General features: G+C 52.6%; 1 long non-coding RNA gene across 1 annotated transcript; it reads right to left on the bottom strand.

Moving 5' to 3' along the window:
* Nucleotides 1–5,185: 5,185 nt before the first annotated feature.
* LOC112672466 (uncharacterized) lies at nucleotides 5,186–12,409 on the bottom strand. The gene is made up of 3 exons (XR_003144296.3): nucleotides 9,141–12,409; nucleotides 8,759–8,973; nucleotides 5,186–7,775 (listed from the first exon to the last, which is right to left on the bottom strand). It is a non-coding gene; the product is annotated as an uncharacterized LOC112672466 (long non-coding RNA).
* Between the last annotated feature and the right edge of the window lie 3,233 nt (nucleotides 12,410–15,642).

The raw sequence follows: 15,642 nt of genomic DNA, 5'->3' as shown, positions 1-15,642 counted from the left end.
CTCTTGCAGGGAGCAGTGAGCACAGCTGGGCTGGGCTGAGAGGTCTTCACCTCTGACCAGAGTCTCTTTCCTCATAGATCCCCTGCTACTCTAGGTCTCCAGCACTGGAGAGACCCCAGAAGAGGGAGTTAGTCCTTCTGCTTCCCCTACAACGGAGTCTGCTCTGGAGGAGACAGTCCTGGCTCCTTCAGCTACCACTTGGACGGTCCTCTTGCCATCATGTTGCTGCCTCAACCCAACCACATTCAGGATGGGCGATTCCAGGGCAGCCTTGGGCTGTTCTCACTGCTTGTGCGGCCACAGCAGATATGCCACAGCAGATGCAGCCTCCTCATTCCACCTGATGTACTGTGTGTGCCCAGGTGGGCCCACCATGCACCGACTCTGGCCTCAAAGCTTTTCCAGGGACCAGGAACCAATCATTACATTTTGCAGCTGACCTGACTCCCAGTCTTAGCCCCCTTATGATGGCCTGCCTCCAACATAGAGGATGGAAAATATCCATGCCTGCCTGCCCAGCTTCCCTTGCTGCTAGCATTGGCATATTGGCCACTCTCCTCTTGCTTTGGATGTGCCATTGGTCCCTGGACCTACAAGAGCAGGAGGCTAAGAAGCCATGATGGTTGAACCACTGAACCGATGTTGGGGGCCACTTTCCTTCAGATTTCTTGCTAGTGTGAGAAAGTAAATCCTTGTTTCTTTAAGCCACTAATAGTCCGATTTCCTGTTACTTGCAGCTAGACCGTTCCTAACAGTTAGACTACCTATTAGTTGTGGGTCTTAGCTAGCAATCCCTGGATGATCCCCTTTCCCCAGATGAAACCCACTTGTTCCTCTAGGCTCCCGGGAATGCTCCCATCAGCACGGTTGCTGTGTCAACCTGCTCTGATAGCCCCCAGGACCCTAGGCCTGCCCTAGTGGGAACAGCATAGATGTCTTTGATCCGTGTCCCCAGGAATGACCTCTTTGCGGGGGTGTTAGCCAACCAGTCGTTCAAGGACAAGCAGGGTGTTGCACTTGCCCACCATCATCCATGGTCATAGTCAGGCTCCAGGAACAAAAAGAAGGATCTTGTGGGACACAAATGAACCCCCCAGCTGGGAGGATGATGTAGGCCACAGTGGGTCAGAGGTGGGAGGTCTGCATGATTATGGGGAGGCAGGGTTTTGGCATTCCTGCTTGTAGCTCACAGGGAGGCTGGGTCTCTCATCAGTCTAAGATCCAAGGGGCAGGAATATAAGTCTGCACCATATTTCTTGGAAATCACAGACTCCTCTGTGCTTCCAGGGGTGACTGAGTGGCAACCTTAGAGAGGCCAGGGGGCTCAGGCCCCATGTTGCATGTGCCCAGCACCCCCCCCCCCCGCATGTGCCTAGCCTCCAGTGGGGCAGCCTCCCAGGCAGGGATCCCCCAGGTGAGGCTGCTGGCAGAGTATGCCCCTGGAGGAGGTGACATGTGATGAGTGGGGGTGTTTACGATGCCCTGGGCCCTCTGAGCTGTGGGGAAGCTGCGCTGGAGCATTGCTTAGTGACAACCTGTCTGGGAGCCTGTCCCTGTGTGGGCGGTGGAGTATTGTCCTCTGTGGGGAAGACCCCAGCCCTGGTGTCTCTTTGTGCTTCAGCAGAGAAGGTAGGCTGGGACTTGTTTGGGCAGAGGGTCTGAAAGAGCCAGCTGCGCATTCAGGGCACACACTTTCCGCCTTCCTTCAAGGAACAGCTTCGGTGTCTTAATTTCTCCCATTAGGCAGGTAGTGGGGGTGCAGGCAGGGGGCCTCAAAGATGAAATGCTGCATGTGGAATGATAGGCGGGGGAGGACTATTAGAAAGAAATAGCACACTCGTGTGCTGTTTAATAGGTAGAACCAACAGGCCCTGCACACTGGGCGTGGTAATGTGCAGGGCGATGGGGAGGAGGAGATGCTGTCTGTATTTCTGTCTGTGCAGCTGGGGGATGGTGGTGACCTTCACTTAGCTGGGGACACCTGAGGAGGAGCAGGTTTGAGGCCGGAAAGGCAAGATTTATTCTGGACATGTTGGATTAGACATCTATCTCTATCCCTCTATCCTCCTGGGGTCACAGCTTGGAAAACAAATCACGGAGCCGGGCTGGCTTCCGGAGGTCTTCTCCGGGGCCCTGATTTCATCTTTGGAAAAAGCGAGGCCAGGAGGGAGAAAAGACTTGCTGTCTGAGCACCGGCCAGCTGGATGTGCCTGTTACCTCCACCTCCGGCCACCCTCAGATCAATGACAAATGGCAACAAATAGCCTTTCGAGGTGTCAGGTGTTTCCTTACTTTGTTCCTTCGAGTATTGTTCTGGGTGCAGCATCCGGCGGCACCTGTCTTTCTGTGCCGGGACCTTTGTTATCAGAGTGGAAACTGCTGCCCTGACACCCCAAGGAGACAGGATCCTTAGAGGAACCTTGATAACAGCCAATCGAGTGCTTCGATCATCGGCTCGAAATACGTGCTTTTGAACTAGTGGGTGTCCTTGGAAAACAGTGTCTTGTGGTCACCAGCTAGGGAAACTCTGGGCTTCACGTGATGGACAAGGCTCTGCCCGGCAGGACTCTTCGGGGTCATTCGTAGGTGCCAAGCTGGTTCCCACGAGGGGGCTCCCGTGTGCCAGGCTTCCTGAGGGCACTGGACTGACAAACGTCTCTGTGGGACTCCCCTCTGGTCTCCCAGACCTGCTGTCCTGGGGTGGTGGTTCAGGGAACCATGGCCAGAGCTGGGCTGCCTCTGGGGGACCTCCGTAAGCCCCTCAGCTTTTTATCAGACAGACTGAGCCTGGAGAGAGAAAGGGATCGCGGGGCACAGCTAGCAGGGGACTCTGGCCCCTGGCCCCTGGCTGCGATCCCTTCTCTTCTGCGGCCTTTCTGCTTCCTGCCCAGTGACGCGGAGCTCTGATTTCCTGGGTCCCCACAAGGGCCTACTGTTTTTTTCTAATAGAGCCTTCTAGAAGGGGTTTGGGAGGGTGGCTGTGAGTTGGTTGCCCCCATCAGTGGCCAGCATCTCGTGGGGACCTGTGTGAACATGCCCTTCCCTCCCGCCGGCGTCAGAGAGAGCCGTGTCTGAGCACGGAGTTGGACTCTGGGCAAGAAGCAATAATAGCTCTGACACTTGGTGACATGGGAATATGTCTGTCTGGGTGGTGACGGCGGTAATAGGAGCTCTGTGGGCCCAGAGACAGGCCCAGCCTCCCAGGGGGCTCTGCGGACAGCACGTGGAGGGGGGCCCAGGCTGTGGGCACGGTGGGCTCCGTGGGCTCCGGCGCCTGTGCTTGGCTGAGGTACAGGGAAGGGCCGGCAAGGAGGTCCCGGGGGTCAGGAAACCCAGTTCACACCGTAGTTTCACTGTGTGACCCTTCCGGAAGGTTCTTCACGTCACTGTGCACAAAACAGGTGCATCCTTAACTCATCCTGTGGATATCTATCGGGGGTCTACTCCATACCAAGCCTCGGTGGGCTCCTGGCTGGGGGAGAAGGATGATGCCTTAGCTTGTGTTCTCGGCATGCAGGACCTGAGGTGGGGGCCTGGCTGCCGGGAAGCTCACTGGGAGCTGACCCCAGGAAGCAGGAAGGAGGGGCAGGAGGAAAAGCAAACACAAAGAGCCTGGAGGACACTGCTACAGGCCATGATGCCTGAATGGGCTGGGGCCTCCAGCCATAAGGGGGACCACCCGTGGGAAAGAGGCAGGCAGGCCCAGTCTACCCACTGGTTCATCCCCCACTGCCTGAGCTTTGAGCTGGGGATTAAGCCCTGTACTCCCAGCTGTGTGTGTTGGCCCAGGCAGGCTCCCATGTGCTCGGAGATGGGCACAGAGCAGGTGTAAGGCTGGTGCTCTTGGGGCCGAGTGAGGGTGAGCTCACCTGACACCTGTCCCCAAGGCACAGCGGAGTCAGAGGTGGGTCCAGAGTACCATGCGGAGGGCAACAGGGGTGTCCAGGAGATGATAAGGTTGGATGGTTTCAGGCAGGGGGACAAGAGAAGAGAGTGAACCTGGGCCCTCCCATCCCGTGGTCTTGCTCCATGTGACTTTCTCTGCAGGTTGTTCATTGTCATCTAACAACTGTCATCCCAGCATTCTACTTCTGAAGAAAGAGGTCTAAGGGGGTCACTTTTGGGAAATGTGATCATAGGCCAGGGACGGGGGTGGGGTACTAGATCCCTGCCACCTCCCTTCCTGAGCAGGGAGCCTGTTACATTACTAGAACATTCCTAAGAAGGGCCTGAGTAATGATTTACTCACTGCCCTCAGATTCAGGAAGTCTTATCTGGTTTTTTCAGAAACCACAAGTGAGAAAATCAAGCTGGATTTCTTTTTTCCCCATAGAAACTGAATTAGTAATGCAATTTTTAAAAACGTGGTCATGAAAATGCGAATCTACACCTCAAAGTGAACCCTGCCAAGCCTGCTGAGATAGCTCTTCAAATATTGGGGGTGCCCAGGTGAGTGGGAGGATTTTCTCCCTATTTGGTGCATCTGGATTGTGAGTTTGTGGGCTGCTCCCCGTCTTCGGGGAGCTGTATTGCAGAGTGTATGTCCTCAGAATCAGCAAATTCCCCGTGTCCCGGTGGCCAGCCAAACATCCCTGACCAGGAGTTCCCGTCAGAGCGGCACTAATTCGCAGCCTGTCACGCAGGTCTGCTTCCTGGCTGGAGAAGTTCAGGCCGCCTCCTCAGCAGTGTTTGGTGTCACAATAGTTCAAGTGGAAATGTGTGTCCTTTCTGCCGTGGATGGGCAAACTTCTGGGGCTGCCGGCCAGGATGGGTGGGCTGGGGCCAGAGGGCCCCCTGTTCCTGCAGCTGAAGGATGGGTATCACAGGACATGCAAGAATCAGCTGGAGTTGATGGCTGGACTGGCTGGCCTTGGAGAGAATGTTACCTGCAGGTAGGACCCAGTCCCAAGAAAAGGACGGCCTCTAGCCATAATCATGACCGTATAAAAAAAATCTTCATGGCGGTATAGCACCTAGTCCCAGGGCAGGGACAGCCCCCAAGCCATGACCTTGAAGATGACCATGACCAGTGCCTATGACCATAGAAAACATCTTCATCTGAAGGGCAATACCTGGTGCCAGGGCAGGGACAGCCCAAGCCATGACTGTGAACATGAGCGTATTATAGAATCTGATATGGGCTCTGGGACCTGTGGGGTGTACAGGTGAAGCTTCTGGTCCTGAGATCTTTGGCAAGGATGAAGAGCTCCTCCCAGGGGCAAGCCTGAGAAACCACAGCTGGGCACCATGGTGTTGGATGCCTGTGTTTGCTGACTGCTCTCCTGCTGGGAGGCATCCGTGTCTGAGGGGATCTGGGGGTGTCCTATGGGAGCAGAGCAGGGCCAGTGAGGCTGCTGCAAGGAAAGAAGAGTGTCTCAGGGATGCGGACTGATGCAGTGGGAACAAAACTTGGGGAATCAACAGAGATGGTAATATAGGATTTTAAAGAAATTTTGCATTGACATGTTGAGTCATTTCCTCCTTTACCTCTCCATGAAAATTTCAGTAAAATGTGTGAGACTCGACAATGCTTTTGAATTTTTTAAAAAAGATTTTATTTATTTGATAGAGAGAGAGAGAGAGCACAAGCAGGGGGAGCAGCAGGCAGAGGGAGGAGGGAGAAGCAGGCTCCCAGTCGAGCTCCCAGGGAGCCCAATGTGAGGCTCGATCCCAGGACCCTAAGATCATGACCTGAGCTGAAGGCAGACGCTTAGCAAGTGAGCCACCCAGGTGCCCCTTGACAACGCTTTTGAGGTTGGGCTTCTCAAACTTCTTGGTCTGGTGAGCAGTGGGCCTCCTTTTCATCCACCTCAGTGTGCCCTCCGTCCTTTCCCAGAGAGCTCAGGTCTGAGCCCCTTCATCAAAGCTTATGCCAGAACAGTGCCTCTCGTGCAGATGTCCCTGCCCCTCCTGTCTGCTAACTGGAGATAAAGAAGGGAACCAGGGCATTTAAGAAATGGGGTTACAGTCACGATGGTGTTGCTCCGGGGAGATGGGTTCTAATCCAGGGTACTCTCCATTGGTGGCAGAGGCAGACATCGGCCAGGGAGGCAGCAAGAAGAGAGTGGCGTGGAAATTGTTGCCTGGTGTCCTTCCCAGAAAGTGACTTATGCGGAATTTCTCTGCGGAATCAGCCCATTTACTTAGCTTGGCAAAGTAGACTGGGGCTGTGGCCATTTCTGGGGCAGCTGCAATCCGGCAGCTTTTTGTAATTATCCGTTAGTAATTATCTGCTAAGACTTTGGTAAACAGCAGCCTGTTTAGCCACCCTTGAAGGATTAAATCAGTACGTTTATTGCTCCATCCATTCACTATTAACCTCCTAAGAGGCTTTTCCACCCTGGGCTCAGGGTTTTCATCTGATGAACTCCAGTGAGAACATTCGAGTTGGAAGGCAGTGGGAGTGGGGTGGAGCTCACCAGGATGGCTGCTGGAGGGTCAGCCCGTTGACTCCCACTCCCCATCAGTGCCTCTGTGGTGGGCATCCTCTTGTGACTGGCATCCCCGACAATGCACATGCTCTTCAGGAAGGTAGAAGCTTATCTTAGGGATTGTGGCTTAAGAAGCAAAGGGCCTGGCCTGGCAGGGCCTGGAGACTCCTAGAGAGAGACCTGGGCAGATGGGCAGGCTGGGCCTTTCCTGGGAGGGATGGGTGGATGTGGCTGGCACACTTTGGGGTCACGGTCTGTACGGTCAGGGTAGAGGACTTCATCTCTCTTGGAGTGTGCAGTGAGCTCAACTGACTGGATGAAGGTTAGATTAAGATGAAGAACACATTTTCAGTGAGGATCTGCCCTGACTTACCCATTGGACTAAGGTTGCCTTTTCCTTTCTGGACATTTCAGGGATAGCCCCAAGCCGTGACTATGAAGACAAACCCACTGCAGAATTGATGGCCCCCCAACTGATGGGTGAAGCCTCTGACCCATGGTTCTTGGCAGGGATGGAATATTCCTCCCAGGGGCAAGCTTGAGAAACCATAGTAGCTAGTCATGACACCTTTGGCTACAAGGTGTTTGCTGGCCATTGTCCTGCTGGCTGGCATCTGTCAGCCGATGAGATTTGGAGTGGATGATGATGGGAGTGTTCTGGGCTCTGAGCCACCCCAAGGGGAAGGGTGGGACCGTGTTCTTAGGGGGCAGAGGGTGCTACACAGTTGGGGCACAGGCCAGCTCCCAGGGCTTACTGTCAGGAGTGCTGTGTCTAGCTCTTGCCTCTGAGGGCTTCACGCATTGGCAGGCGTGAGGCACTGCGCTGGCACATGGTGGGCAGACAACAGGTGTCTGGGGGGCCCAGGCAGGGGTCGCCAAGGGTCTTACTCCTCAGTGCCTCCTGTGTGCTAGGTACTGTGCAGAGCAGAGATGCATGATGGTAAGGAAACCTAGACTCGGCCCTTGCTCTCATGCAGATGCTGGTCTGGAGCAGAGAACTGTAATAGCTCTTCAAATACGACCAGGTCCAGCAAGGCCTCCAGGGCAGTGCCTCACACAGCCAGGCCTCCGGGCTCAGGCTGCTGGATCTAATAGGAGATCGGATGTTCAGGTCTAATTCTCTAGCTTGTTCTTTAGACTCAGAAGCCATTATGCATGAGGAAAAATGAGAGGAAATGAGTGAATAGGATCGATGTAAATCCATTTTGGAAGAGGCCATTCTAATGGTTCATTTTGGAAATCCTTTTGGAGCTGGCTTTCCCCATCTTCTTTTCAACAATCAAGAAAGCCTTGGTGTCAGGCTTTGAGGAGATGTTTACAAAACCCCAAACTCGATCACAGGGCCTGTGAGCAGATTTAAAAAAAAAATATTTTATTAATTTATTCATGAGAGGCACAGAGAGAGAGAGGCAGAGACATAGGCAGAGGGAGAAGTAGACTCCATGCAGAAGCCCGATGCAGGACCTGACCTAAGGACCCCAGGATCACGACCCGAGCCAAAGGCAGACTCTCAACCACTGGGGCACCTGGGTGACTCAAAAAGCAGATTTTTAACATGTGAATTAATTTACATCAGAGACTTAATAGCCAGAACAACAGAACGGTCCCCATCTTAGAATGAATGACCTTCACTGCTAAGTTTAGAAAATAATGGAGATTGTATCAGAAGATTGGGGTTGGACAGTTGCTTAACCTTCAGAGTGAGGTTTTTCAAAACTGGTTTATATCAAAAGGACTGGCAAAGGTTTAAAACGAAAATGACGCTCCCCCCAGATGGACCAGTCATGACACCTCTGGAGGCTGAGGGCCTCAAGCCAGGTGTGCTGCTAGGGTGTCCCATGGGGGAACTGGAGGGTGTGTGGAAAGATGTCAATGCCATGAAGGAGCCACTGACAGAAACAAGACCAGGGCCTACTGCTTGCTGACTCTAGTGGGTCGCCTTTGGGGTCCCTTGGGTCTGCAGGCAGCTCTTCCCAGCACTTCCCAGCAGGCCTTCGGTTGAAACATGCTTGTCCGTCATGCTGTCAGACCCGTCTTAGACCTCTCACCTGTCCCCGTGAGGACCTGCCACTGGGTCAGAGCCTGTGCTGAGCTTTAGGGGAGTGTTGGCAGCCAAGCTTACAACGGACCCAGCAGCAGGGAGAGAGGCTGGTGGGAATCAGTGCATTGAATCTGTGGATGAAGAGCCGGGTGGAGCCGTCTACTCCCCTGAGCTGGGATGGCAGCCCAGAGCTATCTCCTGCAAGGGCTGAGGGATTTTTCCAGGTGTCCAATGTGAGGGTCTCCACAGGACAGGGCTCAAGGGAGGGCTCTGGGCAGGCGCTTACCCCATGGCCTGTGTGTAAAAGGCCCCACTGGTAACTGTAGGAAAGAGCCGAGGAAGCAGAGGACAGTAGAGGCCTGCAGAAAGCTGTGTAGGGGCCCACGGATGGAGACAGTCCTGTCATGGGTGTGGTGGGTGAGAGGAGCAGGCCGAGGGATAAACCAAGCTTCATGGAGGAGGTAACATCTGAATCGGGCTTTGGAGGTTGAATAGGAGCTCCTGGTGGGAGAAAAGCATGATAAGGAGAGAGAAGACCCCAAAGGCATAGGGCCCAAAGGGGCCAGTCAGGTTCAGGGATGCTACAGAGTGCAACATGCGTGGGCTGTGGGTTCAGTGCCCCCCTCAGTGGGGCTCCAGCGCTGCGCTCTCATCCTATGGCCACTTACCTAGTTGGTATGGTGGTTGGCCTACGATGGCGCCCAGAGAATCTTGCATCTGGTTATTTTTGCCTTCCACGCTGAGCAGGGCTGACCTGCATGGCCAGGAGAATACTGCTGAAGCAATGCTCTGTGGCTTCTGAGGCTGGGCCATAAATGCCTTCTGCAGCTTCTGCTTGGTCTCCTGGGTTTATACACCACTGGCGAGCCGGCCGCTATACTGTGAGGACACTCAGGCACATCTGAGTGTGGAGGCCTGTGTGTGTGTGTGTGTGTGGGGGGACGGGGACTGATGGCCCCATTAGCAGCCAGTGCCAACTTGCTGGCCGCATGGGCTGCCCACGTGGAAGCGGGTCCTCCAGTCCCTGTCAGGCCTTCAGGGGACAGGGTCCTCACTGCCATCCACCTGCAGTCCCCTGAGAAAACCCAAGACACAACTGCGTAGCCATGCTGCTCCTGTGTTCCTGACCGTAGAAACTGTGAGAAACAGGAAGCGATGATTGCTATTTTGAGCCACTAAGCTTCAAGATAATTTGTTAGGCAACAGAAGATACTAATACAGTTGATTACTGTGGTTCTTCTGAGCTTCTAAGACGGCTGCCCGTGATCCCAGCCGTCATGTCCTCATGTGATGCCCTCCCCTTGACTGTGGACCAGACACAGTGACTTTCTTCTTCTGAAAGAACAAGGTGCACCGGATGGGGTGTCACTTTGAGCTTACATTTCCTTTTAAAAGACTCTGGCTTCCCTTATGCTCACCTCTCTTGCTCTCTACCGGCTCTGAGGCAGGCCAGCCGCCACGTGGCGAGCTGCCCTATGGGGAGGCCCACGTAGCCAAGAACTGAGGGACGTCTCCAACCAACAGCCAGTGAGGAGCCCAGATAAGAGTCCAGCAACTTGTGAGGAGCAGACTCTCGCCAGCCACCATGTGGGTGAGTTGAACCTTGAAATGGCTGCAGCCCTGGCAGACGCCTTGGTTCCAGACTTGTGAGCAACCTCGAGCCTGACCACTCAGGTAGCTGCCCGCAAAGTCCTGCTGCGCAGAAACTGTGAGGTAGTTAATGTTTGGAGCTATTGAGTATGGGGGTCATTTGTTACGAAGCAGTGAGTAACTGACACCATCCTGATTAATGGCGTCGACCTCCCGTATCCTGTGCCCAGGGGAGCCATGTGGCTGTGGTCTACACTTGGGTCTCAGCCTGCCACCCTAACCTTGGTCAGAGAATAGGAGGGGGTGCAACTTAATGCCTGCCACTCTCTGCAACACCAAGTCAGCCTCCATCAGACCAGAGGAGGTGAATAAGCATGTGGGTAAGACACGGCTTCAAGGCCAGGCTCTGCTGCCTTGTAGCCATGTGGCTTTTAACAGAGATACAAGAACTCCCAGTTCCCAAGGAGCCCTCCTAGCAAAGAGGGGAGCCATGGAGTGATCAGACTGGCCAGGCAGCACCAGCCAGAGAGCCGATGTGCCGACTGAGCAAGAGGACCTTGGGTGGTGGCACATGGCTGGTGTTTGATGCAAGCTTGACCCTGTAGCTATCGAGATTCTCAGCCTCATTGTCTCCATGGTAGCCACTGTTTTCACGACATCCACCCGGCACCTCTGGGTGCCCAGACCTGGGAGGACCTCGAGAGGATGCCCACACTTCAGGGATGGGAGGCCTCAGTTGTACAATCCCCCCTGTTTTGCTGGGGGCTTCCTGGAGGAATGTTCCCCGGATCTAGTCATCCCCTGGTCCAGTGAGTCTGAGCCCAAGCTCTGCATGGCGTCCTGCCTGGAATTGCAATGGTTTGCTCAACTTTCTGGAAGTCTCCTGCTCCCCTCCTGCATGCTGAGGGTCCTGGTTTTCTTGGGTGTTTATTTCTTGCTCTATGAAGCGATGATTTAATTCTTGCCTGGGATATCATTCAGCCCAAGTTCGTGCTGAAGTGAAACATATTTCAGCACCCACCAATTTCCATATAGATAAAAAAAGAAAAAAAAAACAAGAAAGAAGGGAAACAACCTCCACCAGCATCTTCACAAACTATGCATTTGAAACCTGTTTCTCGAAGATGGATTGCTCCATCAGGCTGCTAAGAGGTTTTTCTTGACTTGTCAACAGTTTTATACCCCCACAAACATTCGTGGCTATAAATTATTCATTGCCCAGTTAGTGGTTAAAAAAAAAAACGGATGCCTGGGGCCGAGGTACATTCTTAATTCTCCCTCTGCTTTTCAGATCCAAGTTGTTTTTTTCCTTCCTGCTGCTGGAAAAGTAGAAATAACTGCAAGTCTCTGGACTTGGAGGTTCATGGCTACAGCCTAACGAGAGGGTCCTGCTGAGCCCAGTGTGAGCTCGGAGGGGAGGCCGGGGGTGGTCATCTGCAGGACACTGCGGTTATCAACATGCGGAGGTGGAAATAGGTGTGTTGGGGGCTTTCTTCTTCTTTTTTTTTTTTTTTCTGTTGGCAGGAACTCCAGTGTTTTCAAAAAAGCAGAGAGGAGATTTGATTCTCTTCTAGGCCCAGCCATTTCAGAGGCCGTGGCTCGAAAGGATCTGAGACTTCCTCTGCTCACAGGATTTTACCTTCCCTGGACCCCTCCCAGGGCGGAGGTCCTGCCAGGAGATAGCACGTCCCTTGTCTTTCTCCCTCATGTTCAGCACACCCTTGGACCTCCTCCCACCCCAACAGGCCTCCTTCTCCAGCGGGGATTGTCAAGTCTATCCCCAGTGGGATGGATAGAGGTGGTGGAGCGGAGCTAGGCTTCAGAGCTTGGGGCATTGGCCATGACAAAGCTGCCCAAACTGGGGTGGCTTAAGGCAACAGAAATCCCTTCTCTTACAGTCATGGAGGTGAGGAGTCAGAAATGAAGGTGTCAGCAGGGCCGTGCTCCCTCTGAGCACAAGTAGAACCTTCCTTGCCGCTCCCTAGCTCCTGGTGATGGAGTTTCTACTTCATTGGCATGTGGCAAAAACTCTATTTCCAAGTAAGGCCACATTCACAGAGAGTTGGGATTTCAAAATGTCTTTCTGAGGGATGTAACTCAGCCCACGACAGGGTCCGTGGAGGGGGGAGCCTCTAGTGATCAGCCCAGAGCAGAGATCAGAAGCGTCAGAAGGCCAAAGAGTGAGCATCCTACTGAGCGCTCCCCTGGCCTGACCACACTGTTCCAGACCCAATCGAGTGTCTGTTGCCCCAGGCCTGAGGACAGTGCCAAAGGCCCCTTCTCCGACCCTGCCTGTGGAGGTGCCAGGCTCTGGTGTGGGCCTGAAAACCTGTCCTTTCAAACATGGGCCTAGAGAGAAAATAGGATTGACAGTAGGACTGACCCACCTTGAATAGGAACTGATGCCCCTGGAGAGGAGATGCCTTGGCTCTTGTTCAGGGGTCTGGTTTGAGAGCACAGTGTCCACCTGCCACCAGTAGCAGGACATGTGGCCTCTTGCGTGTTCTCCTGCTCCACCTCGACCCCCAGTTCCCTTCCCCTTCCTCATGTTCTTCCCAGATGCCTGGGGCTTGGCCAGATGGCACCTCTGGGTGGGCTCTTGGGAAGGCTCTGGGTCTCCTGCTCTGTCTGGAAAGAACTGGCTGGTGGCAGCTCAACACTCTCATGCCTGCGCCTTGCTGAGTGAGGCGTGTCACGCGGCAAGTGACAATGGGGCTGGACACGGGGCTGTTTTCCCCCAGCCGTATTCCCTAATGTGGGGAAGAGGATTAATCATTTTCATTTCCAAATATGTTCTATGGGGATCCCTGGGTGGCGCAGTGGTTTAGCGCCTGCCTTTGGCCCAGGGCGCGATCTCAGAGACCCGGGATCGAATCCCACGTCGGGCTCCCGGTGCATGGAGCCTGCTTCTCCCTCTGCCTGTGTCTCTGCCTCTCTCTCTCTCTCTCACTGTGTGCCTATCATAAATAAAATAAAATAAAAATTAAAAAATAAATAAATAAATAAAATGTTAATTTAAAAAAAAAAACAAAAAAAAACAAAAAAAAAAAAAACAAATATGTTCTATGTGGAATGCTGAGGAAGAGAAGTGGCCGAGAGTTTTGGCTTTCAGAGAAGATTTCCAGATGCTGCGTTTGTAAACACCAGTGGACACTAGGTTTTGTCAAGGCCACCTAGCGCCCAGTTTCTGTCACCTTTCACCAGCCCAGCTCTGGGGACAGCAGACTAGAGACCAAAGGCCCAATGGTCCCCATGCATCTCATTGGACGTGGTTGTTACCTTGTGGGTTACTCACCTCTGCTTTGATTTAAGTTTGAGTCAGACTAAGCAGACTTTACCTGGAAGCGCTGAGCTCCTGAGACCAGGCCACCCCTAAGTGTGGCAGTGAGGCCATCTGGAGCCAGGCAGCTCGGTGGGAGCCCTTGGCCTGACAGTTGAGGAAGACGGGCTATCCGCCAAGCACTCCACATACAATATTTTACGTACTCCTTACAATAGCACTCCTTACAACGGCACAGGTGAGGTGACCTTGGCTCCAAGAGACTAAGTGGTCTACCTAGGTCACCCGGCGAGTTAGCAGCAGAGCCTCACAAACCCAAAGTTCCTGAATGGAAGGGCTTAACCAGGCAGATAGCTTCCCCTCTGATCATAGACCGGTGGCTGGTGGCTGAGCCCAAATGATCTTTGGGAAAATGAGGTTCCTTTCCAGGGTTGAGGATCTGAGCAGAAACCTTTGGATCGGAGTGCTGTCTCCTCCCTGGCTGTGTGGGGAGCTGCGTGCACAGTGCACCTAGGTGTAGGCCTTATTGACAGAGGAACCACAGACCCCAGGATGGGCAGCCCACCTTTGGGGCACCTGCTGGGAAATTACTCAGAGAAAGAATCCATAGCAGGGAATTGAGGGAACGCACTCTCCTGGGGAGCATCCGGTGAACATTCTCTTTTCATTCAAAGGCCAAAGAATCAAATAAAAGGAGGTCTTCTGAAATGAGGGTTTTTCAGGCAGTACGTGGGAGCATTTTGCAGAAATCCAGACTGTTGTAAAGAGACACAAGAGTAGCAAGATGTCCAAAAAAAAAAAAAGTATATTAATTAATTCCATCATCTTTTCTACCATCCGGGTCACTTAGTTTCATTTTTATTGTATTATGTTTCTTAAGATGGGATTCTTGAAGTAATATGGAAATGACTATGTAGGTCATTTACTTTCTGTATCTTTTTAAATTTTATTTTATTAAAAAGTGTTTTAAATTCACGTATAATGAAGATACACTGTTATACTGGTTTCAGGTGTATAATATGATGATTTGACAATTCTGTACATTTCTCGGCACTCATCGCACTAAGTGTACTCTCTATCTTTTTCTCTATTGATAATTTTGTTGAGATGTGCAATTCACCTATCATGTAGTACATTTGTCCGAAGTGTACAACTCACTGGTTTTTAGTGTATTCACCAAGTTGCGCATCCACCACAGTGTTCAATTTGGGAACATTATCCTCCAAAAGAGTACAGCGTGGGCAGAGCCCCACCACCCCGGGAGGGCAGTGGTCTCAGCAGGGCCCTCTTTGTCTGGTCCTGATCATTTTGTTAAGTTGTCTGCTACATTTGGTAATGGACCCAGCCCGTTTCCACTAATCGCTGATTGCTCAATTGTTTTCAAAAATGCCCTGGTGCATAAATTGTTCCCCAGTCTGACCCAATTACATTCAGGCGCCTTTTGAGTTTGTTTGGAGCCCAGGAGGATTCATCTCGACTGTCTCCTTCCCTTGGTTCTCTCTGGTGAACTGGCTAGCTTTTGGTTTAGGGGGTTGCTCTTAATTAAGAGGAGCTGTTGTTTTCATGAGTGCCCTTGGGCTTAAACTTCCCCACATTCTGTTTTTCGTACAGTCGTTTCCTTCTTTCAGGGGTGCTTGGGAGCTTTTTCTCACACACTGCCTTCTCCCCTGGGCACACTCCCTGAGCTCTAGCCCAGCTCTGGGGACAGCTCTGGGCGCTTCCCATCTTCTCAGCTTGCCTCTCCCATGGAAACTGCCTTAGGAGCCAGCTGGCAGGAGGGGAGCTGGGGCCTGCCCCTCCTGGGGGTGGCTGGGAGGTAGCCCCACCTCTCCACCACACTCACCAGAAATTTATTCAAAAAGAATAAATTTATTTATTTTAAAGATTTTATTTATTTGTTCATGAAGAGAGACAGAGAGAAGCATAGGCAGAGGGAGAAGCAGGCTCCCTGTGCACACAGGCACCCTGAATTTAGCTTTTTAAACTTGGAATTGGAGGGCATGAGGAGTGCTAGTGGCCTGTCCCTCCGGAGATAGAGAGGAACACACCCTGCTTCTTGGCCACACCCACCCAGGGGAAGCTTCTGTCCAGCTAAGCCAGAGACAGGAGGGAGAGAAACGTGCTAGTGGCTGAAATGCCACAGACTCTTGCTGTTCCTATTGCATTTTAGTAGATTTTCTTGAATAGATGTTTCTTCATTTGTCATTTGCTCTTAGGACAGTTCCCAGAGACTCTAAATGTTTGTTTGGTTTTAGCAGTTTTGCCAGCTTTGCTTGTTTCACTAGGGGATGGTCCATGGA

Source organism: Canis lupus, chromosome 28 (genome assembly GCF_003254725.2).
Source record: "Canis lupus dingo isolate Sandy chromosome 28, ASM325472v2, whole genome shotgun sequence".
NCBI classification, from domain to species: domain Eukaryota; kingdom Metazoa; phylum Chordata; class Mammalia; order Carnivora; family Canidae; genus Canis; species Canis lupus.
The sequence above is the reverse complement of the archived record's forward strand: the minus strand, read 5'-3'. Positions and strand labels throughout refer to the sequence as shown.